The sequence below is a fragment of the Phasianus colchicus genome, chromosome 6 (genome assembly GCF_987193195.1).
Source record: "Phasianus colchicus chromosome 6, bPhaCol1.hap1.1, whole genome shotgun sequence".
Lineage (NCBI taxonomy): Eukaryota > Metazoa > Chordata > Aves > Galliformes > Phasianidae > Phasianus > Phasianus colchicus.
The window spans coordinates 47,368,379-47,394,095 of NC_143441.1; the positions used below are offsets into that span (position 1 = coordinate 47,368,379).

Sequence of the window (25,717 nt, forward strand, 5' to 3'; positions counted from 1 at the left end):
TCTAGGCTTTAAAAAAAAACCAACAACCCCAAAGAACGACAACAAAAAAATCCAAATGAAAACAACAAAAACAAACAAGAAAACTGAGTCTTGTCATTTTTGACCCAGTGCCTGCTCTGCAATTCCTTGCCTGAATCCTTTAAACAAAGGCATGTAGTTTAGGCCAAGTTTCTCAGAAATGAAACTGTTTGTGTAGAGACCTCCAGTGTGCTAGTCACTGTGAATCTGAACACTGAGAAAGGTCTTAATGATATAATGAGAAAAGGCCAAAGAGGCGAGCTGTGCATCAAGCTACTTCATCCTATCTACACTTAATCCTGTTTTACACATTCAGCTCTATCTCCAGGATTATCTTCTGATATGATGATGAGAAGCTCATGCTTGTGACTTGAATAAATCATGTAAGTTGCGTGTTAAACAGAGGAATTGTTTGTCAGGAGCCTCAGCAAATTCAACAAAGAAAAATGAGAGATCTTGTGCTTGGGGCACATGAGGCACATGAACTCCCTGCATTGATAAGAGGCTCTGGGGAAACTGCTGGAGGGAACCTGGACAGTCTAGACAAAAATGAGCCAGTAGTGTGTCTCTGTAGCAATGAAAGCTGGTAGCTTGTGGATTGTAAACAGCATTACAGCCAGCCTGTTGAAGATGGTGATTAACATTTTTTTTTTTTAATTGAGTGTATGTTAGATCACATTTGGAGTACTGCACTTGCTTTTGGGACACTTAATCCAAGTAAAAGCATCAATAAACTGTAGCAAGTGCAGCATAGGACTACCAAAGTGGTTGAGAGCTAGAGGGAGCTTCCCTGAGCAGAAAAGATGGTGAAGGTGAGGTTAGTTAGTCTGGAGAAGAGGAGTCATCGGGGAATCACAGAATCACAGAATGACCTGGGTTGGAGGGGACCTCAAGGATCATGTAGTTCCAACCCCCCTGCCTAGCAGGGCCACCAAACATACACCTTTACTAGATCAGGTTGCCCAGAGCCTCGTCCAACCTGGTCTTGAACACCTCCAAGGACGGGGCATCAACAACATCCCTGGGCAGCCTGTTCCAGGACCTAACCACCCTCCTAGTAAAAAACTTCCCCCTAACATCCAACCTAAATCTTCCCTCTTTTAACTTAAAACCATTTCCCCGTGTCCTGCTATTATCAGCCCTTATGAAGAGTTTACTCCCCTCCTGGGAGTAAGTTCCCTTCAGATATTGAAAGGCTGCAATGAGGTCGCCCCGCAACCTTCTCTTCTCCAGGCTGAACAAACCCAACTCCCTCAGCCTGTCCTCATAGGGGAGGTGCTCCAGCCCCCTGACCATCTTCGTGGCCCTCCTCTGGACCCTTTCCAAAATCTCCATGTCTTTTTTGTACTGAGGGCTCCACACCTGAACACAGTACTCCAGATGGGGCCTCACAAGAGCAGAGTAGAGAGGGACAATCACCTCCCTATCCCTGCTGACCACCCCTCTCCTGATGGAGCCCAGGATCCCATTTGCTTTCCGGGCTGCCAGAGCGCACTGCTTAGAATGGCTTATGTTAGAAGAGACTTAAAAACCCATCTGGTTCCAATCCCCTGCCATGGGGGATCAGGCTGCTCAAGGTCCTGTCCAACCTGGCTTTGAATGCCTCCAGGGATGGAGCCACTTACCTGGGCAACCTGTTCTGCTGCTTCACCATTCTCTACGTAAAGAATTGCCCCCCAACATCTAACCTAAGGGAGACTTTTGAGGTGTTCTTTGCTGAGCTGCATGACGGGAGAATGTGAGGCAATTTCCATACATCAGTAGATGAGGGTTTCTAGTTGGATATACAAACCTAGATTTTCCCAAAGAGGAATAAAAGTATTAAGCATCTCAATACTGGCCTCCTGGTAACTGAAGGTCTTGAAATATTGTCTCAAGTGTAGCTAGACACAAGGCTAATTTTATGTTGTTTTCTATCTGAATCAAGTTGGTATATTGACCTAGTTCTGTCATTCAGCATCCATGAGCTGACTGAAGCCCTCAGCTGCCACCCCATCTCATTTTGCCTCATTTGGACAGATAGAGCTAATTACTGTAGGTACTCTCTCCAAATTTTTACAGATTAATTTACAGTATGATGAACGGAGTCAGTGATGGAGATGCAACCAAGAAAGTGAGGGATGCTCTGACCTTGTCACTCAGATGGATGAGGAAACATACTGCTCTTTTCCCAGATGGCTCCTGAGTTTTACAGAAAGTCAGTGACATGCTTAATTACTTCTGACAAACAGAGAATGCTTTCTCTTTTAGCTTTACTGTGTTATGCTCTTTGTGATGGTGGAAAAAGGCAAAACTGCATCTTGACCAGCTGCCCTTTGAGCAGGATATTATGGACTGAAAGTCTCGGGGCTGAAGTACAGGCTTTCAGTTCACATTGACTCTTGGTGCTGTCTGGATTAGAAACACCTAATGCAAGGAAGTGCTTTGGTATCTGTGAGGTCAATGACATCTAAGCACATGCCTAAATAATGTTTTGCAACGAGATGTTTTCTCAGTAATCAAAATACAGTTTACATGCTGTGTGGCATTTGATAACTCTAGTTAGACAGAGAAGATGAATCTAAAATTGCATTAGGATGTGGGAAAAAAGGTCAAGATTGTTGTGATCTCCAAAATTATGATAAATATATTAAAGGTTGTCAGGTTTGCTTTCTCATAACTTTTAAAACAAAAATGTTCAAGGGGAAAATGTTTATACTTTGAAATTTAGACATGGTGCAATCAAATATCTTTTGTAAGATTTGAGTCAGCCTTACTTGTTGGCTTGATGGTGGAGTTTTTAAACACCAAATGTAAAGTACTTTCACGTGTTCTGCAATGGTGAAAGGAAAAATGTGCCAAGTTTATTTTCCCCATTGAGAGTGACTTTGGACCGGCTCTGATTTGAACTGATTTTCAGATTTTCATTCCAAAGTGGCAGAAATCTGAGGGGAAACTCAAGTGCTCAACACTGAAATGGTTTTGCTGCTGTTGGTGAAGATTAAGAAAGTCTATTGTGGGTCAGGCTGAAAGAACAGCAAAGCTGGAGTCCTCTGGCAATCTCTAACATGTGAGGGAGGCTTCAACAGCTATTGTATCCTCCCAGCTTCCAGTGCTCTTCAGTTCAGCAGCTTCCTGAGCCTGAGGTTTTTCATTTAATGGTTGTTGACATACTTTTTCCCATGAACTTCTCTAATTGCTTTTTAAAAACATGTAGATTTCTGGCAGCCATGATATCCTGTAGCACTGAGCTCTTCAGTTGAGCTGTGCATTGTGTGACAAGTCCCAGTTTTTTCTTTGTTATTTCAATTGCTTCTCCATAACTTTCTACCATGAGAAACAATGAATAGCTATTCCCTATTTATCTCCTTAAATGTTTTGCTCTTCTGGCTTCCCTCTGGGATCCCTTTAACCACCTCTTTTCTTGACTGAAGAGTTGTAGTCAAGGTTTACTCATGTCTTTTTGGAACCTGTCCCATGCCTTCAATCCACTTTGTTGCTCCTCTCTCTACAGTTTCCATTTTTATTATGTTCTTTTTGAGATATTAGGACTAGCATTTGCACTAATTATTCAAACAAAGGCTAATCTTGCAGTTAAGAGAAGGCGCAATACTGTTTTCTGTTGGTTTTATTCTTCTTATAAAAATGTCAGTGTTGGACTTGCTTTTTAAATTTTAGGGTATTGGTCTAACTTTTTCAGGGCACTGTTACAATTTGCCACTCTTTGCATAAAGGTAGTATTCAAGAGCCTGTTGGTGTTTATGTATTCAGTTTGGCAGGGTTTTCCGTTACAGACCCTGAATCTTCTCCTTTACATCACCTTCATTTAAGCGTCTAATGATTCTGGTTTTACATAGTATAGATTTCCATTATTGAAAGCACACAGTGTCCAACCTGGAGTACTTTTTAACAACTGGCATCATGCTTATCATCAGCAAATGCCTAGGTACTAGGGTTTAAGTAATAGGTTCTATTTCTGCAGGTAGCATTTTAACGTTTTTACACTTGATTCCTATGCAACTTCTACATGGATAACATCAGGTCTTATCTATTTCTCCTTATTCATTTAATTGGTTTGTTCTTATGCCTCCTTTGTTGACATCTCAATCTGGGACAGGTCCTCCAGCATCTCAAATTAAGAGCTTCCTTGTATATTATTCTTCAATAGTCTGTGTTGCTTTGTGAGCATTTGAGGCTTTTGGCTGCTGCCTTTATTTTTAATATGCTTTCTCCTTCTGGTGTTACTCCACTTCACTGAAATATTATATTCCTATTGTGGATATTTATTTTATTTATTTGCTTATTTTGATTCATTGGCTCTTCCTAGACCCACGTATCTAAGCACTTTGCAGTAGCTATTGCAGTGTTCATCAGTAGTAACTTTCTGAATCCGTGTGTTTTTTTGCTTAAGATGAGACAGGTCAAGAGTTGCTCCTTTTCTTTTAGATTTTTGGGTAGTTGTAGCATATATAACATACATACCATAGTGTAAAGCATATATACCATGTATATCTGAATGTGATGTTTGTCCTAACTCATAAGGGAATAACTGTAGTCTCTCTATGATTATGTTACAAGTTAGTACAATTGTTTGTCTGCTCTGACTTCAAATTTTCCTTAGTGTGTAGCAACACTCCAACTTCTGAGATTTCCTGTATCTTTGCAATATAAATTGCAGTATGAACTGTCCTTTTATTTTATGCCATTGTAATGATTGTATGCCTTTCACTACTGTGCTGCTTCTGTCCAAATCCTTATTGAAAACTAGATACTTAAAGGTTTTCTATTTTATTTTTCTGATTTCTAGTATCTGCATAGTGGCACTTAATGTGGAATTACTTTTTGTAGTTTCTTATTCAGATTTATTAATATCTGTCCTATCTTTTATTTATGGATACAAAGTTATAATGATTTCAGGCTTAGAAAATGTGTCATGTCCATCCGTGCCACCCTTTACTGCACTTCTTAGTTTAAAGGTTCTCCTGTAACATTATTAACTGTAAATGCCAGTAGTCCGCTACCAGCTTGATTTAGATGAAACTCAACTTTGCTTCTTTGCTTTATAGGCAGTCTTTCTTGAACAGCTTCTGCAGATCCTACTGAACCTAAAATTAAAAGCTCGCGTTTATGAGAACAAAGTTTCGCCTGTGCAGATTTTTTGAAACATGTAACAAAAATATTTAATAGACTTCCTCAACGGAAGGCTTTGTTAGGATAGAAAGCCTGATTGGTTTACAGTAAAGCTGTGGATACTGGAAATGCAAAGTGACAGTTGCCGAACAATAGTTGGCTGTGTCTTCCTAAGGGCAGAGTTGATAAAAGTACATTTGGTTCTACTGTAGACTTGGCATAAGAGAATCAGAATCCTGAGCAAAGAGGAGAATCGGGCTAATAACGGTGGATGCATGGTGCCTGGGTAGGATTTGGTTGTAGGAATTTGGAAGTTGAAGACGGTAAGCTAAGCAGCTTAAAATCTTCAGAATAAGAGGGAGTGAAGCTTGTAAGTGCGTCAAGCTGTTTGCTTAGATCTGGAGTAAGGAGCTTAAGTAGCTTATAACACCACAACGTCGGCAGCTCCAGAGGAAGGGACTTACAAGCTGTGCAACAGCTACACTTCAAAGGCCTTACAAGCACCGCTGATGAAGCCTGCAGGGCTTCCAGGGAGCATGTCAAGTAAATCTGTCCGTCTGTCTGTTTCTCAGCAGTAACCCAGTGCTTCCTTTTCTTTCCTCCTTACAAGGGTATGGACACCTCCCTGCAGTTATCAGAGTGTTAAATAGCAGGCACTTTACATTCAGGAGGTTTTCAAAATTAATTTAGTCATGTCCTGGCTGTGTATTCTGTCCTTCTTTGGCTTTCTGAAGAAACACACTATTTTGCTTGCTAGGATGTGCTGTTTTCTGGGGTTGTGAGACATGTTACTTGGGAAACTTGAAGAGGATGGAGAGTCTAGTAGAGAATAGAAAATTATTTCAATTCTATAATTACAAATTAGCCAATATTGGGATCTGAAGCTTTAGGCAGGTCAGTTGTTTGTTTAAATCTTTATGACTAGATTTTTACAAGTTGCAAAGATGCACGAGTCTCATCTAGTTACCATTGAAATCAGGTGCCTTACTTGGGGCTTGATTCCTACAAAGTGAGATGGCTATCTTCACAAGCTTCCACTCTACAGAGAATTATCACGTTCTCAGGAGTTTATTTACCAGTCATAAAAACACTTTATATCTTTAAAAGGAATTTCTTGTATTTCAATTTGTGGCCATTGCCATTTGTCCTATCATTGGGCAGCACTGAGAAGAATCTGGCTTTGTGGTCTTGACGTATACCATCCCCCATCCTCCAGAAGTATTGATAGAATGGAAAAGATCCCCCAAGAGCCTTCTCTTCCCCAAGCTGAACACCCCCAGCCCTCAGCCTTTCCTCATATGTCAGATGTTCCAGACCCTTAGAGTGGTCTTCATGGCGCTATGCTGGACTTGCTCAGTATGTCCATGTCTCTCTTGTGCCCTTCCCCAGGACTGGACCCAGCATCCCAAGTGTCTCATCTGTGCTGTGCAGTGCTCCCTTGACATGCTGGTGGCACTTCTTAATGTAATTCAGGATGTTCTTGGCCTTCTTTGCTACAAGGACACATCTGGACCATATTTAACTTCTTGGGCACCTCTATCCTCAGGTCATCTTCAGCCAAGCAGCTTTCCAATTGGTGGCCTCCAGTCAGTTGGCTCTCAGCCTGTACTGATGTATGGGGTTCTTGCTCCCTGAGCGCAGGACTTTGTTTTTCCATTTGTTGAACTTCATGAGGTTCCTGCTAACCCATTGCTTCAGCCCATTGAAGGCCCTCTGACAGCAGCACACTCTTCTTGCTTATCAACCACTTCCAGGTTTGTATGGTCTGCAAACTTGCTAAGGATGCACTCTGTCCTGTCACCTAGGGTTGTGAGTATTGAACGTTATCAGTCTGCCAGTATTGACCTCTGGGACACACCACTAGTGAGTTACTTCTGGCTGGACTTCGTGCTGGTCACCACAGCCTTTGTGGCCAGCAGGTCAACCTCTTTTCAGTCCACCTCACTGACCACTTAACTAATACGTGCTATGTCAGTTTGTCACTGAGGGTATTGTGGAAGTCAGCCCGAGATAAACAACGTTCATTGCTGTCACTTTATTTGAGAAGGTGTACTTACTAATCCCACTAACCTTTTTATCCATCATGTTGGGAAATGGAGTGTTTGCTCAATCATCTTTCCAAGACTGAGATGAAGAGGGCATCCAGAGCTTCAATTCTTCATCACCATGTCCAAATACTTTGTCACAATATGCTGTAGACTTTGGTCTGTATGTGTGGGCAAGTATTTATGTGGGCTCATTTCCAAACAAACAAGCCTGAGGTTTGTGCTGATTTCCCAGACAAGCTCTTCCTGTTCATGGCTCGGGATATCAGCCAGCTGCCCAGTGAGCCAGCAATTCAATTGCAGGGGAAGTTCAGCTTGGGTGAAAACAAATAGAGCAGTACACATTTTTTTTTTTGTTTTTAATTGCTTCCGTCTCTATATCTGGAGTATTTTTCTTAAAAATACTTCACTTTGCAGGTGTAGCCTTGTGGACTTTCTTTCATCATAGGCTTTCTTATCATTTGAAGCCATTAAACAGTAGAAAATGTTGTTTTGGCAGGGGAGTTAACACAGGTGCCCTGGAGCAACTCCCATTGGGATAATTGCATTATTTTACCAAAGTCCCCTTTCTGTCAGCTGTTATCTTTGGGTTCGTGTCATGTCACGAGTTGTGCTTTGCTGTGCTTACTGCCAGAGCGTTGTATTTCACTGCAGACTTTTAGGGCCGAAATTGCTGTACGCAAAGTAAATTTTTTCTTATACTGGAAGGACAATCCAATAAAACATTTTGTTTCTTATTGGAAGTTGAAACAGTGTTGCTTTTTTTGGATGGAGAGAAGTGTACAGGCTGGATTTTGATGTCTCATTGATTTTAAAGCGAAGCATTGACTATGGTTCGTAATGAACAGGTGATGTGATTTAGGAGATGCTTTCATGCTCTGGAGGCTTGGCATTACAGTCCTAATTCATCCAGGTGAACAGCTTTATTCTATCTCAGATTCTTACCTCAAAAATACAGAGGATGATAATTCCTATCTGTTAAGGGTGCTCTGAGGATGAATTGATTATTATCAGATTGGGTTTATAAACTAGTTTGGTTTTTTTTAGGTGAAATAAGATTTATGCCTGGAGATTTCTTTTTTTCTTCTTTTTTTTTGTAGTTAATTCTATCACTTGCTAAGGACTCTGCACACCAAGAAGTTCAAGGTTCTAGTCCAGAGTTGCTGATGTTTTCAGGTTCCTGATGGTTTATTTGTGCCATAGGTGAGATACTTAGATACACGAAGAGAAAAGAAACCAATCTGGTGTTCTTGGAATCACTGAGGCTGAAGAAGACCTCCTGGATCATCTAGTCCCACCATCCACCTGCCACCAATATCTCACCACAAAACCATCTCCCTCCGTACAACATCTAAATTGAACACCTCTAGGGATGGTGAACCACCACTTCCCTGGACAGCCCATTCCAGAGGCTGACCATTCTTTTGGAGAAGAAATTTTTCCTAATGTCCAACCTTGAGGGCAGGAATTGTTTCTGCTTCTGTGTGATAGAAAAGAAGATGTGGAGTAGTGTTTCCATTGTTTCTTATGGGAAATAATGAAAGGACATAGCAGCAGGTAAGCCTGGTGGGCATGTCTATGATATGTTAGGTCTGACACACATAGTGCACAGGAAGCCAGGGCACATATGATAAATCATGATCCATTGTATACTCCTCTCCTTCCAGCCAGTCAATTTTCCAGCTTTTCAACAGTAATCTGAATATATGTGAACCTTCATTAAGGGGGTGGTATTGTTGTTTTGTCTTCATACTCATTGCACTTATACTGGCCTTAGCAACTTATCCTAATCCTTTCCTCTATTGTATTCAGCTGTTGCCATGAAAAGTTTTGTATGCCTGTCCCTGGAACATGGGGAATGAGGAAGTGTGTGCACTCAAATACCCATATTTTTATTTCACACAAAATTATGTGCTTTCAGAATTTGTTTTGAAATTATCTCATAATTAAAATTGCACTTCAGGGAGCTTTTGGGAAGAATCATGAAAGATGCATCTCCTTCTGGAGACAGCAACTGAAATCCCTATTCTGACTGATAACAGGATTGAGTCTTGAACCTAGATTTGACATAAATCAAGCCAGTGCCTTTGCTTTTGGGGTTAGAGTCAGTCTGTCTTCTGCTTGGGGCTATTCTACTTCTTATGAAATATTCAGTGGTCCAGAGAGACTATATGACTTTGTACAACTTGATGGGGAAGGAAAATATGTAGAATGAAGCAGACCCTGGTTCAGGATTTTTTTCAGCTCGACAGTAGGTGATTTACATCCTAGGTGAGTCCATAGGCAGTGGGGTGATAATATTTACCTATTCTTTTCCTGATCTTTCTCCTGTTATTCCTTTTCTGTTCTGGCCCCGAAAAATATTTTGATTAGCTGTCATGATTCAACAACAACAACAACAACCTTACAGAAAAGTTCTTGACCAGATCTCTCAGAACTACTTCATGAGTTATGAATTATAGAACAAGGGTGTCAATATGTTCTAGGTAATAATGGATAGTTTCCCATTTTATTTAATTAGTCTTTGCTATAGCCAGTGTCTAGTTAGGTCCTTGGCTTGTTTGCAGCTGTTGTATTCCTACTTTCCATTTGCTGATATAAGAGAGTCTAATGCTCTTTCTCATGACTGGAGCTTTGTTTTTCCTTCTTCATGTGATTCTCCATAATTTAGATACCTTTACAATGTGTCTTAGTGGATTTTTAATTTTGCAGAACTTGAATCAGTTTGCTGTTGAAAAATTAACCAGTCCGTGCCCTTGAAAAGTCATTGCATCCATTATTACCTCCACATGTGATAAGTTTAAGAAAATGATTAGCAAAGGTGTCACTCATTTCTTCATGCTGTATATCAGATCGGACTTGCTGTGAAGTAGTGAACCATATTAAAGCTGTGAAATCAGCCCTGCTCTACAGGGACTACAACCAGCTGCACCAATTTTACTACTTTTTCCCTTGCAGATTCAGGAATGATTGGAATGGAGTTTGACAGTTTATTTACAGATTTGCTGTGACTGACAGGATGCCAGAGGGGAAATGTTTGTACTCCCTGAAGGTGGTTTTTGGTAACTAAGCCTAAATATCTGACAGGACTTCTGTTACCAAACAGAGTGTGATCAACAGTTGTACTACTGCAAAATTCAGTGCATCTTTTGATTTAAAATACAGCTAAAATTACAGAACTAAAGCAAGCATTTGCCATGATGGAAAGTGCACAAGATGAACAAGATGTGGGGCACTGGGGAATGTGAGCATTCCAGTCTGATTCTGATCTTTCATCCCTGTAAGAAATTAGCACTGGGAGAAGGAAGATGAGAGCAACTCGCATACTTTCTTTCCTCTTGGTCACTGCTCTTCAGACTTAACATTTGTGAGTTCCATAAATTTTTCAGTATAGCATTGGTCCTCTTGTGTGGAAAATTCAAGTCTCCTAGACAACAGACCTGTTTTTCTTACCTTATGGGCTGCCAAGGGCTCACAGACCGTGTGCTGAAAACTTATGTCCATGTGTGTGATGTTAAGGTTCCTTGCAGTTTAACCTTGAAATTAATAAAATCAAATTCATCTTGCTCTCCTCTTACAAGTCATCCCTTGGCTTAAAACTAGGGCAAATAGGGTTTTTCTTTTTCATGATTGTGTTGTGCAGTTTTTTTATTATCAGTGTCAATCTACAGTGACCTGACTAAAGTATCCTGATGGTGTATAAAAATCAGTGTAATATGGTTATATTTAGGAAACAGAACCCTTTTGGAAGGAGATAAGTGAACTATGTGCTGTATAATATACAGTGGTAATATTATACTCTGTATTCCCAGAACCAGAATTAAGCATTTGATCAGGAAAGTATTTTTGTTCATTAATAGCTCTTTGTTCATTTAAGAGGCACAGAAGCTTTTGTACATTGAAAAGGTTAATTATACTCTGAGTAAAGGTACTTGAATAAATTGTGTGTTTTATGGGTAGCAGAGGTTGAAGGTGGGCAGATTTGTCTAGCACAGAGAAAAAATATATTTTTATTAGATTGTTGGGTGCTAAGAAGTGCTGCCAACTGGCCTAATGTAATCGGAGTGCTCATGAGCAGCAGATACTGATATATTGCAGAGGACAGAAAGTATGCACCCGAGTGCCTGTGCCCTTACTTGCATTTAAGCCAGTCCAACTCGCTGTATGTTTTATCACAGAGTTTGGTGGGGTTCATTTGTTGGTTTCTTTTTTCTTTATTCATTGTTGTTCCATCTGGATCAGTAATCTACTGTAAAATGGATTTCTTCTTGTATATTTTGGTTGTAATAGGATTGTGCATCGAGAAAAAGACGTAGAGGACAACTAGTGAGAAACAGATGAGAAAAGACAAAGAGAGCTTTTTGTGAATTATGATCTTGTAGTGTACAGCTCTAATACTGACAGGCCAGGTATGAATTACACAAGTACCTGAATATACTGTATTGCACCACAGCTCTAAGTAGGATTTCCCTGGATCTCTGATCATTAGATCATCCAGCTGTGTCCTCCTTTCCACTGATGGAGTTCTTCTGTTGCTGACAGGTGAATTTTTCTTTGTATTTTTTTAATTGTCAGGAATAAAAACCATGCTTCTGGGAATAGGTTGGCAGCCAGTATTCAGCCCTTTCCCAAGTAAATTCTGTTACGTGGCTGTATGGATAGTCTGCTGATATGTAGGTACTTTTAAAAATCATATTTCCACTGGATTTAGTGTTCATACTGCTTGTGTATACACACATAAGGGAGGAGAAGGGTTGCCCAATCTAATGCAAGATGTCAGTGGTGGTGGTGGTATAAGGCAGAAATGCAGTGCAACAGCCCTGAATCCTGCTTCCCACCTGATCTACTGTAATACTTTTTAACAGACAGAAAAGTAGATAAAATGTACTTTTGTTAGACTTCAAATAATCCTCGGTGTGGATCGTAAAATCCTTAGCTTTCAAGTTCTGACTGTTGCAGTAAGAAAAATTGAGGTGTCCACTGAGCTGCCTTGTCCCTGACAGATGACATTGTTCCTGCCTTGATTAGTACCTCCTGCTGCAGTTACCATGGCTCGAGTCTCTTTGCAGGCTGTAACTCTCTGAGTACTATTAAAAGGTACCCTCATGCTTTTTAAGACACAAGAGAAGTGAGCAAAATTGTCAAAGAGCAATGACCAGGGTGCCTGCTATCACAGTTGAAGATCTTCAGTAGGGCTGCTCAGAAAGTTTTATTATGTTGCAGCACGATGTCAGAGGTGGATGCTGGTGTTTTGCCCATAGAGGCTGACACAAACAGTGGATGTGAGCACAGTGAGGTGATGGGTAGTGCATTTCAGCAGTGGTGGAAGTGATCGCTGTTGATCAGTGAGTCACCTCTGCTGGTGCAGGTTGTTATGAACGTGGCATGCAGGCTCTCGTTCATCTCTGGCAAAGATGCATAGCTAATGGTGTGTTGAAAAACAGTGTTTGGTAGCTGAGAATTTCCTCTGTCAAACAGTATTATTGTGCTCTTTGCAGCTGTTGTAGTTTCCATAGAAATAATGGGAGGCATTGCTTTTGGAGCAACCTACACATTATTTTGCTGAAGAAAGATTAGATACGTAGTAGGATTAGAGTGCTTTGAGATCAGCATCGGAACTAAGGAACTGGAATTTAAGTATTACAGAGACTGTGATTCAGTACCCAAAGTCAAAAGTGTAATTACAACGAGAAGGTCATTTTTCTAAGTAAAGGACAGTTGTAAACTGCCTTGACCAGAAAAAATCAGTATTTGTTGCATTGCTTCATTGAATTATTCATCAAGATCAGACACTTTCTTGTTCAATTTACTTTGTCATTTTCTTCTAGCTTATTCTCAGCAGTTGGGATGAAAATATAACACAGTGACACCTGCTTACGAGAGGCTTTCAATCCACTAGATGTCTTGATTGTAAAGGTGTTTGTTTTGGTCCAAACTAAAATCTGATGCTCTTTATTTTAATGAGATATTCATGTTTTATGGGAAAATAACTAGAATCTGTGTTACAGTTAACCTGTTATTATTTTAATGAGATATTTCAGGCCCTTAATTTAGAATAAACAAGAATCATTCATGGGTCAGATTCCACACCTTTTCTTTCTATAAGGGCCTTGTTTAAACAAGTGTTTTCCCTGCAATACAATTTGATTGTCCACAAAGATGTAAACTTCCTTTTTTCAGGAATTTCTTTCTGTACATAGCTGACAATAACACTATTAGGGTGCTCTGGGCATGGCTAGGTTGTTTCAAGATCCCAGTCAGAGTACTGAAAGGAATAGATAATAATTGCTTTGTTACTTTACTACCTTTTCTTCTTTCATAGAAGTATGAGGGCTGCTCCAAAAGTAATGTTTCCTATTTTATGATGTTGGCCCATGATGTCAGAGGTGGATATTGATGGGATGGCAGTAGAGGCTGAACCTTCCCAAGAGCATTCCATTCCATTTTGTTGCCATGTGACATATGGCAGCAGAGGAGCAGTCTGACAAAGGTGTGGAATTGAATTATTCCATGCAGGAAAAAATGGCTCCCACTGACGCTCACTGATGCTTGCTGAACCTTCATAGAGATCAAACAGTGGATGTGAGCACAATGAGACAGTGGGTGGTGTGTTTCAGCAGTGCTGACAGTGATGTTGAAGACAAGCCACGTTCCGGATGGCCATGTACAGCTGTCACTCTATGAAGTGAAGAGCAACTCAATTCAGGACTGGGGAGCACATTGCCAATCTTGGCTGGATTGTCCCACTGCACCCATTGTACAGTCTGTATTTGGCATCTTCTGTCAATTCGGGCCAATGAAAGACAGACTGTGTGGGCAGTGTTTTCCTTGCAATGATGCTATGATAGCAGGTGTGAGACAGTGACATCCCTGCTGATGCTGAAGTTTACAAGCATGGCATGCAGATTCTTGTTCATTATTGGTGAAAATGCATAGCTAACATTTGTGCCTATATTGAAAAATAGTGTTTTGTAGCTGCAAATTTGCTCTGTCTTAATAGTGCTCTTGGCATCTGTTGTAGTTTCCCTGAAAATAAACAGGAGGCATTACTTTTGGAGCAACATATAGCGAGGTACTGAAATACACAGGGAAATTGAAATATGTGCCCACATGTTTCTCTCACCATGATCACTCTTTTTTCTTTTTTGTTGCTTTTCCACCTTAATTTACTTTGTTTGAATATTTTAGTATTTAATACTGTGTTGCCTGAGTCAATTTTCTGATGAATAATTAAGCAGGTACCTGCCCTTGGAAAGTCATTGCACCCTTTATTGCTGCTTAACGTGTTAAAGGTGAGGAATTGGGGAAAGGATCTTGTCCATTTTTTTTTTTCTTGATGCTGTTTGTGTAAAGGTTGAATTTAATAGGACTCAGAATATGCTGTATTTAGCTGTATGTGATGAACTATCTCAGGTAACCAGAGATGTATCCAGACTCGGGAAGCATTTCCTTGGCCTTTTGTCACTCAGTGGAAGAGCTGAGCAGCTTCTTTTTGCATAGTTAAATTGCATGCTTAGATGGCAGCAAAGCATTTCTGCAGAAGAAAACACAGAGAATTGGTCATGAATTCTCTGTGCATTGATAGCCAGGAGTTTTGCAGCTCTTCAATAGAGGTAGCTGGGACTACTTTAGAGGAGTAGCCAGCAGGGACAGGGAGGTGATTGTCCCCCTCTACTCTGCTCTTGTGAGGCCCCATCTGGAGTACTGTGTCCAGGTCTGGAATCCCCAGTACAAGAAAGACAGAGAGCTGTTGGAGAGGGTCCAGAGGAGGGCCACAGAGATGATCAGGGGACTGGAGCACCTCCCCTATGAAGACAGGCTGAGGGAGCTGGGCTTGTTCAGCCTGGAGAAGAGAAGCATGCAGGGTGACCTCATTGCAGCCTTTCAGTACCTAAAGGGAGCCTACAAAGAGGAGGGGAATCAACTCTTTGAAAGGGTAGATAACAGCAGGACAAGGGGAAATGGTTTGAAGTGGAAGGAGGGAAGATTTAGGTTGGATATCAGGGGAAAATTCTTTACTATGAGAGTGGTGAGGTGCTGGAACAGGCTGCCCAGAGAGGTTGTGGATGCCCCATCCCTGGAGGTGTTCGAGGCCAGGTTGGATGGGGCCCTGGGCAACCTGGTCTAGTCTTAAATGTGGAGGTTGGTGGCCCTGCATGTGGCAGGGGGTTGGAGATTCATGATCCTTGAGGTCCCTTCCATCCCTGGCCATTCTGTGATGCTGTGATTCTGTGAGAAGGAGAGCCAGCAGCAGTTGGGGTGTGTAATACAGTCAGAGTGTTCTGGGCATGGCTGGGTTAACAGGAAAGTTTCTGTAAGCACGGGAGAATTTCAGGTTCTCATTAAATTCTTGAGGTTGGTATGCTTGAGTGTGGCTGCACTACAGATGCAGCTCTAGGAGGATTATTATAGGGATGTGCTGATGTTGTGCTGGCCTGGGTAGCCGAGCCGTGATTTCCATTCTTGGAGCAGTGCATGCTCACAACAGTAGGGAACATATACTTTGTTCAATTGCATTTTATTGTACTTTTTTTTTGGCGAGAATACTCTTAATTGTAAACATATTTCAGTGTCTTTGGTCACTCCAAATGACATTAAAATGTCAGCTTGCCTTCATTGCTCATTTACTCTTTACTCTCTTGCAATTAGGATGTTGTTAGAAATGCACATTGATTTCTAGGTGGATGCTTTTCCTAGGACAGGACATATTTCTGCTTAAATGTTACAAAATAAACCAACACAGTTTGTGTTAATGTCAACTCATGGGTTGTTGGCAGCGTTGGCCACGGCAGCAGCCTGCTACCAGCTCTGCAGCAGGGAGGTGAGATCTCTCTTCTGGCTTTCTAAGGCAGAGAATTCCTTTATAAAGCAAAACTTTATGGCAAGGCAAGCTTGAGGAGAAAGGGTAGGCTGGAAAATGTGCTTTGGGTGTTAGAGTTGATTACTGAATGCAGAAATAAATGGAAAATGTTATGACAGGGTAGCTTTATCTGTATCTGGTGCAATTGATAGGGAAATTTTGATAGGTACTCTACCCACTGATGCGGTTGTTGTGGCATCTGGAAGAGCTTGCCATAGGATTGCCCAGCTGTGATTAAAATTCCCCTGTTCTGGTGTGGTTGATGTCTTCAGCCAAACACTGGAAGAAGCACATCCAGTTTTGGGGTTCCTCAGTGGGAGGAAGTGTGATGAGTAGGGGGGTGGTTTGTAACAGAGCAGCTGGTAGAATTGGAGAGGTTAACATCTCAGGGGAGGTAACAGGAGTAAAACACAGCTAAATAATGACCACTGGTTAAAAGAAGCAAGTGTCATGGAGATAAAGAACTTTTATAGATTGTGAAAGAGATTATTGACACCCTTCAAATCAGTGTTAATGATGCAGATCTTGAAATGCGTGGTGGCTGGGATTGCAGTGTGTGTTTTGATAGGAATTCTGTGATCGCTCGTCAAAAGCTTCAGACCTGTTGCTTTTTAAAGGATGTTTTCTTTGCTGTCTGAATCAAATATGCCAGCTCTGCAGTCTGTGTTAGATTAATTGAGATGCAGTGAGAGTGTAGAATCTGAACCGAGTGTGAGGTTGGCAAACTTAGTTCATCCTTTTATATAAGCAGACTTTTCAAAGTAACCGCTTAGAATTATTGGTAAAATTAGTGTGAATCCCCATCCATCCTTGGAAAGAAAGGTTTGGGGCTAGATGGAGTCTGAAGGAACAATTTGAAATATACCATGTCATCTCTGATTGGCTTGAGTGAATGAATAGTTGGTCTTGAGGAATGCCTTATTACAGTATTATTATAGTTACTTTTCAGTGTCTGGTGATGGATTTTATCTCACTAGAGTAAAATTTTGGAAGTGGCATGCCCAAAATACCCAGGGTAGGTTTTGCTGTTTCCCTTTTTCTCATAAACTGTTATTTAATTTTATGTGATTGAATTTGGTGACATTTAGTGCATCTTAAGGGAAAGAATTTATAGCTCTAGCTAAGCAAAGTGTATTTCAGGTTTGTTCTTGGTGAGCTTTTCTTGCTGTTCTGCCAAATCCACGTGCACCTTTGCCTGTTAGGAACCTGTGCCGCATCAAGCTTGAGCTCCTTTCCTTAAAGTAAAATAATATCTTCAGACACTCAAGTGGAAAAAAAAGAAAGCTGTGAATCCGTGGGGGCAGTTGAACCACAGAGTGAGGGGTTGAAGGGACTCCTTCCGTCCCCACAGCGGTACCTTGTCTATTCCTTTGGTTCCCACTGTAGTGCCATTGGTTCCCATAGGAGTCCCATTTAATTTATATTGAGCCCTGGGAATGGTGCAGGAACATGATGTTCAGTGCCACAAGGATCCATCAGGTCTTTGTACCCACCCTCAGCTTCCAGGGAACGGGAAAAGAAAGGCACTAAGAATACCCCACAATTTGCCATCAGAAAATTTCCCTCCTGTCCAGCAGTATGAAGTTTGTAGGGTGTTTGGGAACGAAACACAGCACAAAGGAGTTGTATTGTTCAGTACCCAACAGCGTACCCTCCATGGATCTAATATTTCATTTAAAAACAATTTGCCTGAATAAAATAAAATATGCATGATGGGTGAACACAGATGAGCTCTGTTAATGTATTCTAATTAACTTGCTAAAAATATTTTAAAATCTTAATAAGCTTAAAGAGAATTTCTGATGATCAGTTGCAATGTTAATGAGCATGGTACAAAAACATAAAGTGAAGTGGAGAGCTGACTGGCATTTGCAGCACGGTCTGTATAGCTGACATTATTCTTAGGCAAAAGAGCTCTTTGGATTAAATTTATCTTTTGTCTCGGTAGCTAATTTCTTGAGATCTTTTTCTAGAAAGCGTAATGCACAAAACATTAAAAAAAATAATTACCTGTTTGATTTGGGGTGGAGCGGGGATTTTATTACTTAATCATGCCTTAGAAAAACATGCTAAGGACATTTATAATAAAGTATCTGTGTTCTTTGTGTGTGGGAGAATGACTCTTTTCCCTTTATATCTGCCATAAATCTCAGATTGTAGTTCTTGTTCTCTCCAGGCTATTAGGTTTCTGCAGCCTGTATTTCATTCCTTAGCACCTATTGTTGCTTGGCAACAGCACCCAATTTACATGAGCCCAGCCCTGAATGAACAGCTACCTGGAACCTTTCTGCTCAGAAGCACCGAGAAACGTAGCAGTTCTCGCATTCAGCATGACTTTTATTAGGAAATATTAATTGCTTCTCTCAATTCATCTTTATATAGCCTTTATTTTCTTAGTTAAAGGAGAAAAAACTCTGTTCTCTCTTTAGTTCCGGTCTGCCAGAGGTCACAAAATTCATTTAAAGATAAATCCACTCGGTTTGTTAATAACGGAGGAGTTTAGCAGTGCTCAGAGCCTCAGCTGGTGCAAGAGTCCCCGGTGCTGCATGCAGTTGGTGCAGGGGGGAGGAGGCTCAGGGCAGTGGAGGGAGCCACCAGAGTCACACATGGACTCAGTGTCCATCAGTGGTTTTCTTTTTCCTGTTTTTTTTTTTTTTTAAGGAGAAAGTGTTTCCAGCTCACTCTATTTGCTTCCCTTCTTGGTGTTCGTAACTTTTCGGAGCAAGCAAAATAAAACAGGTTTCTGGTTTTCTTAGCCTGGTGTTCTGTGAGCAACAGAACACCAGGCCTGGTCAGGTATCAGATATGGAGGGTGGTGGCCCTTCATGTGGCAGGGGTTGAAGCTTGATGATCCTTGAGGTCCCTTCCAACCCAAGCTGTTCTATGATTCCATGGGCAGCAGGTGCACTCTTCCTATCAGCTGGTTTTATTCTTTGAAAGTACTTTATAACTGTAGCTTATATACATGTATATTAAGTAAAGAAGAAAAGTTCTTCACCAGCACTACATACACCAAGACAACATTCACGAGGAGCAAAAATTTAATACCTCTTTTGAAAAATCTTGTGAATAAAACACTAAAATGATTTGATAATGCTTGGACCTTGACTCTTTCCTGTTGTTTGTGGTCCTTTACTAATGTTTCTTGATAACACGGAAAGACACAAGGCAGATTTGAGATCTGGTTTGCAAATCTTTATCTGAAAATGGTTTTTTCCAAAGTTTGCGGTGCTTTGGGTTTTTCTAAAAACAAAACACTTGGTAGGATATTCTTTCTTTCCTCAAGCAGCATTCAAGGTCAGATCATTGCACCCGTACTTTTTAATTATGTTCTGTGGCTTTAGGTAACGCTGAACTTGCAGCTGATTATTGTTATATTTTCTCCTGTGGACATGTCTTTCTACTGATGCACAGACTGTGCAGATTAACTAATGCAGAATCGAATGCATTTGTGATCTAAGTAATGAAGGGGCCTTTGTTCTATTCTTGGTTGTTCTACTGATTTTGTGTGACCTTGGGCAGCTCATTTGTCTCCTTCTTTGCTTTTCCCATTTTAACCTTCGATGGGTGGTGTCATCTGTTGATTTGCCAGTGTAATTTTTTATTACCCTTAGAAGATTTGCAAGGCTGAATATTGTTGTATGTGAGTTCTTAAAAATGAAACGGTGATGTTTTTGTGTTTCTGAATAACTCAGCAGCAAGTGCTATGCACCACTTCATGGCCTGCAATGCCACGTGGTGATTACCCACGTCAGAGTTGGGTAGGCATGAGGGTGTGTATATTTTGCTCAGGTTCAAGCATGGATTTCTCACATGTCAGGATGTTTTGAGGAAATGCTGAGCTGTGCTGCAGTGCTAGCAAGAGAGCACACTGAACAAAGTAAGCGTTTTCAGTTAGTAGAAAATGCCGAAGATAGCGATTATTTTATTTATTTAACCAATTTCTGGGATTATCCTGCATATTTCTGACTTTGGCTAACTGTCTTTGCTCCAATTCAGGGAACTGAGAAATGCAAACTTACAAGTTTGCATTTCCAGTGTTCCTGTGGGCACTGATGAATAGTTTAGTGATGAGCTCTCCCAGCTCCAGGGCTTCCTGAAATGGGGAACATGAGACACCTGACCTCCTCAGGACTCTGCATAGTGTGTGTTCCAGAACTGTACACCTTCGAAGTCTGCATATTCTCCTAAGAAACCTGGCTGACTTCTGACAAAAAGTTCTCTGTGATGAATTAGCAGTTGTTCACAGAATGGCTAAGGTTGGAACTCTGTGGTCTTTAAAGGTCCCTTCCAACCCAGACCATTCTCTGGTTGGAAAGGACCTCTGAAGTTCATCTGCTCCAAACTCTACTCCACCAGGCCAACCCAGAGCAGAGTGCCCAGTCCCATGTCCATGTGGTTTTTGGTGATCTCCAAGGAAGACACTCTACAACCTCTCTGCACAACCAGTTTTATACACAGACACCTTCCTGCTAAGTGTTGGGACGGACAAACTGACTACGTGCAGCATCATATAATTCTAGGATAGATGTTTTTAATCCTCTTACTGACTCTTCCCTTTTTTGATAGTTCTTTTAGTGGTGAAGACACTTCTGCAAGTTACTGGTAGTGTACCAGTGGTTCTAAGTGTCAGTGATTTGTGATCTTGGGAATAAACCTTTTAATGAGTAGCAGAACTTAATAACTTATCAAAAAGAAAGATAAGATGCAGTTTAATTGTAGTATGTAATTGTTGCCAAGACACAAAGGGGAAGCCCAATTCTATAGGGTTCTATTAATTGGAAGCCTGAAGCCACAAAGATCAACCCAAAAGAAGTTTAAAAATAAAAACTTAAATTATGGGAAAATTGCAAATATTTAACTTTGAAGGTCATTAAATATGAAAACAGTCAGTAATCACAATAAGTCTCTGTCACTTCAAGTCTTTCATCTGAAAATCTCTGTCCTCTTCAGATTATTGTTTTCAATGAATAGTGTTGTATTGAATTGTGGGATAACTGTGGGATAATGATGCAGCCTCTTTTAAGCAGGTGATCTGTTCTGACCTTTAACATTTTTGGAGCTCTCTGTAGATAGATTTTTAAATAGGTAAATGTAATGGCTAGATTTCAACTGTCCAGTTTGTCTCTCCTCTAAGTTCTACTTCAGAACATTTTTTGAGAATAGGTTAATTTGTCACATTGGTTCCAGCTTTCATGCTGCAGTTCCTCACCGTCCTCTGAGAAAAGAATTTCCAGCTAATATCTCATCTAAATTCCCTCTTTCAGTTTAAAACCATTCTCATAGCGACAGGACAAGGGAGACCATGTAAAAAGTTGGTCTCTCTCCTGTTTATAAGCTCCTTACGTATACTGTGAGGTCTCCCTGAAGCCTTCTCTTCTTCAGGCTGAACAAGCCTGCTTTCTCCATTTTTCTTTGTAGGAAAGGTGCTCAGGCTCTCTGATTATGCTCATTCCCATCTCACTAGCTCATGGTAACTTATTTTTTCTATAAGGAGTGAATTCAGAACCAAGGATTTATGCAAGTCAGAGAGATGGCAAGGATGACTTCAAAGAATACTGTCTTCGGGGGGGACTTTTCCTCAAGTACATTTTCAGATTTGACCAAATAAATTGTAAGTGTTTCTTCTTGTTAGCCTTCCCTCTTTCCTTAAAAGCATTCACAGGAAGATTTTTCCAAATTATTGTCTATGTCTATGAAGACTTCAGATCTGAATCTGCTTTTTTTTTTTTCAGCACTTCATGTAAACTCTATTGCTGAGTTGTGGATTTTTTTATCCGTTACTGTTGGATTTTAGCCCAGGCTTCATCAAAATAGTCTGTCAAATAGAGATCCATGGCTCAAAAAAAAAAAAAAAAAAAAAAAGGAAAGAAAAGAAAAAATCACAAATTGATAAGCGATTGCAGCTCTGCAGTATTTCTACAAGAAATGCAAATATTCCAGAGGTCTTGTTGTGAGCTTGTCAATGTATATGCTACTGTTACGGCTATTGATCAGCTTGTTTCCAAATAAGTCTTTAACATTCATGAGCCAAAGTTTTCATTGCTGCATAATGCTGCTGAAGTCAATGAGGTTGAATTGTCAGTAGAGTTGTATCTTAACTTTTTAGTTTCCTATAGTATGCCTTAGACTGTGTGTGTTTTGTGGGTAATCTGCAGTAACATGGTAAACCAAAATGTTAGAAGAGAATTGATGTACACATTTTTCTATGTTTATTTTCTTGAAAACCACTGAAAAGGTAAAGACTTTGAGTCAGTGCTATTTGCACGTTCACAGCTGATGTGAGCTAGGTTATAAGGAGTTTCAGATGATTTGGTCTCTTCAAGCTTTGGGTTGTGAAATACAAAAGGTTGTCTTTACTGAAGCGCTTAGAAAAGCTAAATTTGGTGTCCTCACGAAGAATGATTTCTGCTATTAGAAGTCAACACTGTTGCTTGAGAACATAAGGTGACCTAGGCTAGCAGTTGGATGTGAGTCTTGGCTATGGGTACCGCATCTACTTAGTTTTACTTAGGTGTGTGCACATCTACTCATTTTAGTGGTATTATTCTTGCCTTGCAGAAGAGTGAGCAAGAAGAATCACGCCTGTTCTCCCCTACATCATTGTAGAGACTTTATCTATGTAAGTAGCATAAATGTTGAGAATATTAGCCATATTTGTCATTGTTGCAAAGGAAATCTTGGCTTTTTTCCCCCTGTTGAGTTAGAGCAGGTTTGATAAGAGCTGTAGCCTTACAGGCAGATGATCAATTTTATCCTTAGAAGTTGTTTTTCTTCCCCAGACAGTGCATTTAAGAAACTAAAAATAAATTCTGTCTCTGGAAAATTTATGACAGAAGTTTGAGCATTTGAAACCCCTAATGAAATTAAAGGCTGTTATGAAATATGAAAACTTTTTTGCTTGTATGTAAGGAAGTAGTCAACCTATATGGCAAATATGGCTTGCTTCTCTCTGTAATAAATTAACTGACACTTCAAAGTGAAAGTAAGGTCTTTTAAAAAATGAATTTTGAATAGCTTTTATGAATTACTGTCTCCTTTTTAGTACTGTAAAGATGGCTGGATTTGTTTTATTATTTGGCTTCCAGCTTGTAGTTTATTCACTCAGGCAGTTGCATTGGCCTGTAAATTAAAACAAACAAACAAAAAAACAATTAAAAAAAAAAAAACCCAAAGAGTTTGGGTTTACATTACTCTCACCTCAGTCAGGTAGATATTGTCTATTGTGCTGCAGCTGTTTGTGGCAGTCTTTTTTTCTCCTGAAAAGTGTCAGAAGTAATGTAGTGTAATGAGGCAGAGAAGCAAGTGCCTTTGACCCAGTCCTCAAAGTCACGTCGGGGGCACTCAGTAGCTTGCATATTTTCCTATTTCAAAGATACAGATAGGAAAAGCTTTCTACCATAGCAGGTGCTTACTTTCACTGCATTAGCAGAAGAATAATTAACATGAGTTTTTGAAGAGTTAATATGTAAGAAGGAAAATTTTGGAACATTTGTTTTATAAATGAGGCAAAATAATGATGTATTCTTGCTTTGTTTTTTTTTTTTTCTTGAATGAAAAGCTAGAAAATATTTTTTTTTTAAATTACAGTGTTTGGAGTTAATCAGAGAAATAACAGAGGGGCTGACACTTTTCTTGTTGCTTACAAATTGTAAATTGCAGTTATTTGCAATCATGCTTATAGCTGGCGTGGGTTCATGTGCGTAATCAGCTGCTTTTTGAATGCATGTTCCATTGTTCTGTTTTATTTATGGATTCATTTGTGATGAGAAAGACATTATAAAGTTGTTTGGATGAAGCCTTGGAAATGTGTTTTAGGAGTTTTGAATGTCAGCAAGTGCCTGGAGTTTGGGATACAAACCAGGGCTGTGCACAGCAATGGAAATTTAGAGGGAACAGTTGAAGAGTTTCCATCTTCAGGTTCTCCTTCCTGACTTTATGCATGAGCTAGCAAAAGTCAGGACTGATACAGGCACGTTCCTACTGCCTAGTTGAAACACAGCCAGACCCAAAAGCCTTAAGGTCAGGAGTTTTCCCATTGATGTTAACATCTGGACCTGTTTGCAGTCTGATCTGCTCCCATTCCTGTTAGAACAGGGGAGTGAATTTCTGCCTCCAGCCTCCTTGGTGCTACCCGTCAGCACTAACCTTCCAATTGAAGTGAGTTTGCTTATGCAATTATTTTTTCTGAATGGATACAGTTATGTGCCAAGACCACTACAAGGGGTAGTGGGTTGCTCAGGAGAGACTGCCTGTCTTACTTGCTGATTCCCATTTCACTTGCTAAGTCCATCTGGGCTCTTTGAGTTTTTGTTTTCTAAAATTTTTGTTCCAGTCCATCCATTACTTTGTATCTTACTCTTGAACTGCTTGCTTTTCTGGAAAGGCATGGGTTGTATGTTAATATACAGCCATGTAGGACTGCAGTCTTTCTTTCACTGAAATATCTATAATACAAATAACTAATTTCTCTGTCTTCCCAGTGACAGATTTTTTCCCCGTTATGCTTTTCAATGAAAGCAATATCTTGACTTAAAACAAGAGCCAGGAGATGAACTTTGGCATCATCCAGTTCTTCTTGTTGGATCTCTGAAGGAGATAGTGGAGCTTGTTGTGGGAACAGTAACAAAATCCAGCTGTGGGCTGGCTTCTCAGTCTTATTTGGGGAAGTACCTTGTACTCCCATCTATGCCCCATCCCTTCAGGTGCTTAAGGCCAGGTTGGATGGGACCATGGACAGCCTGATCTAGTGCCTGATTTAATGGTTGGTGACCCAGCCCGTGGCAAGGGGTTGGAACTAGATGAGCTTTGAGGTCCCTTCCAACCAAGCTGTTCTGTGATTCTACTATCTTGCTATGTAAGTGAACTTCTTTACTTTTCTTCTCTCTGCTGCTCTCCCCCAGCCATAGCAATTACTGTTTTAACTGAATTTAATTAAATCAGCCACAGTATTCCACAGCAGATAATACAGCTGCGGAAGTGATGCATATTGCAGGACAATGCCATGCCACAAGCAGCTGTAAGTGCTTTCTACACAGGGTTAAAATCCTGTATTGGCTCTCTAAAAAATCATCAAATTTTAAATAGGAAGGAAATAAACAGGTTGGTTAGGTACTAAGCAAGGAGCTTTTAATTAAAAGATGTTTAAACCGATTCTCTCAACTGTCAGAGAATTGAATTCCTGAATTATGTTTGCTACAGTTGTTTGGTTTTTTTTTTTAGTAAGACTGTATTTAAGTTTTTTTCTGTGCACTGCTGTAGGGGATATAGATGGTAGCTCCTGACAGATTCACCCACAGCTGGCTGAGAACACCACTAGTGATGGATGAATGATGTCTTTGTTAATGCCCCCGTATACATAAATGATGGGCTTTATTTATTTATAAGATGTATCCAATTACACATCTTAGAGCAAATGTCCACCGTTCAGTAAAGCACACAATATTGGCATTAAAAAGGCAATCCCTGAAATCAGTGATCGATGCATTTTCCACGCTCTCAGGAGGAGAGATTGAAATAAGAGAGAAACATAAAATTCTGTTAATTCAGATCGGTTCTTTTGGGACCTGGCTCCTTGTTTGTAATAAGTAGTTGAAACTCAATCAAGAAAGCTGTTGTCCCTGCTCTTGCCATATGTGGAACTGCTGCTGGGAATGCAGAGCACTGAGGTCACTCTTCCTCTTGT

At 40.3% G+C, this 25,717-nt stretch overlaps 1 protein-coding gene across 9 annotated transcripts in view; it reads left to right on the forward strand.

Annotated features, from left to right (window-relative positions):
* The window catches only part of XYLB (xylulokinase), a 136,535-nt gene that overhangs the window by 38,418 nt on the left and 72,400 nt on the right, over positions 1-25,717 (forward strand). The window contains exon 17 of one of the 9 annotated variants that reach the window (XR_016467911.1): positions 22,594-22,654. The exons of the other annotated variants lie outside the window; for them this stretch is intronic. The gene's annotated coding sequence lies outside the window, so the exon portion shown is untranslated. The remainder of the gene's footprint in view (positions 1-22,593; positions 22,655-25,717) is intronic. 9 annotated transcript variants of the gene reach the window in all.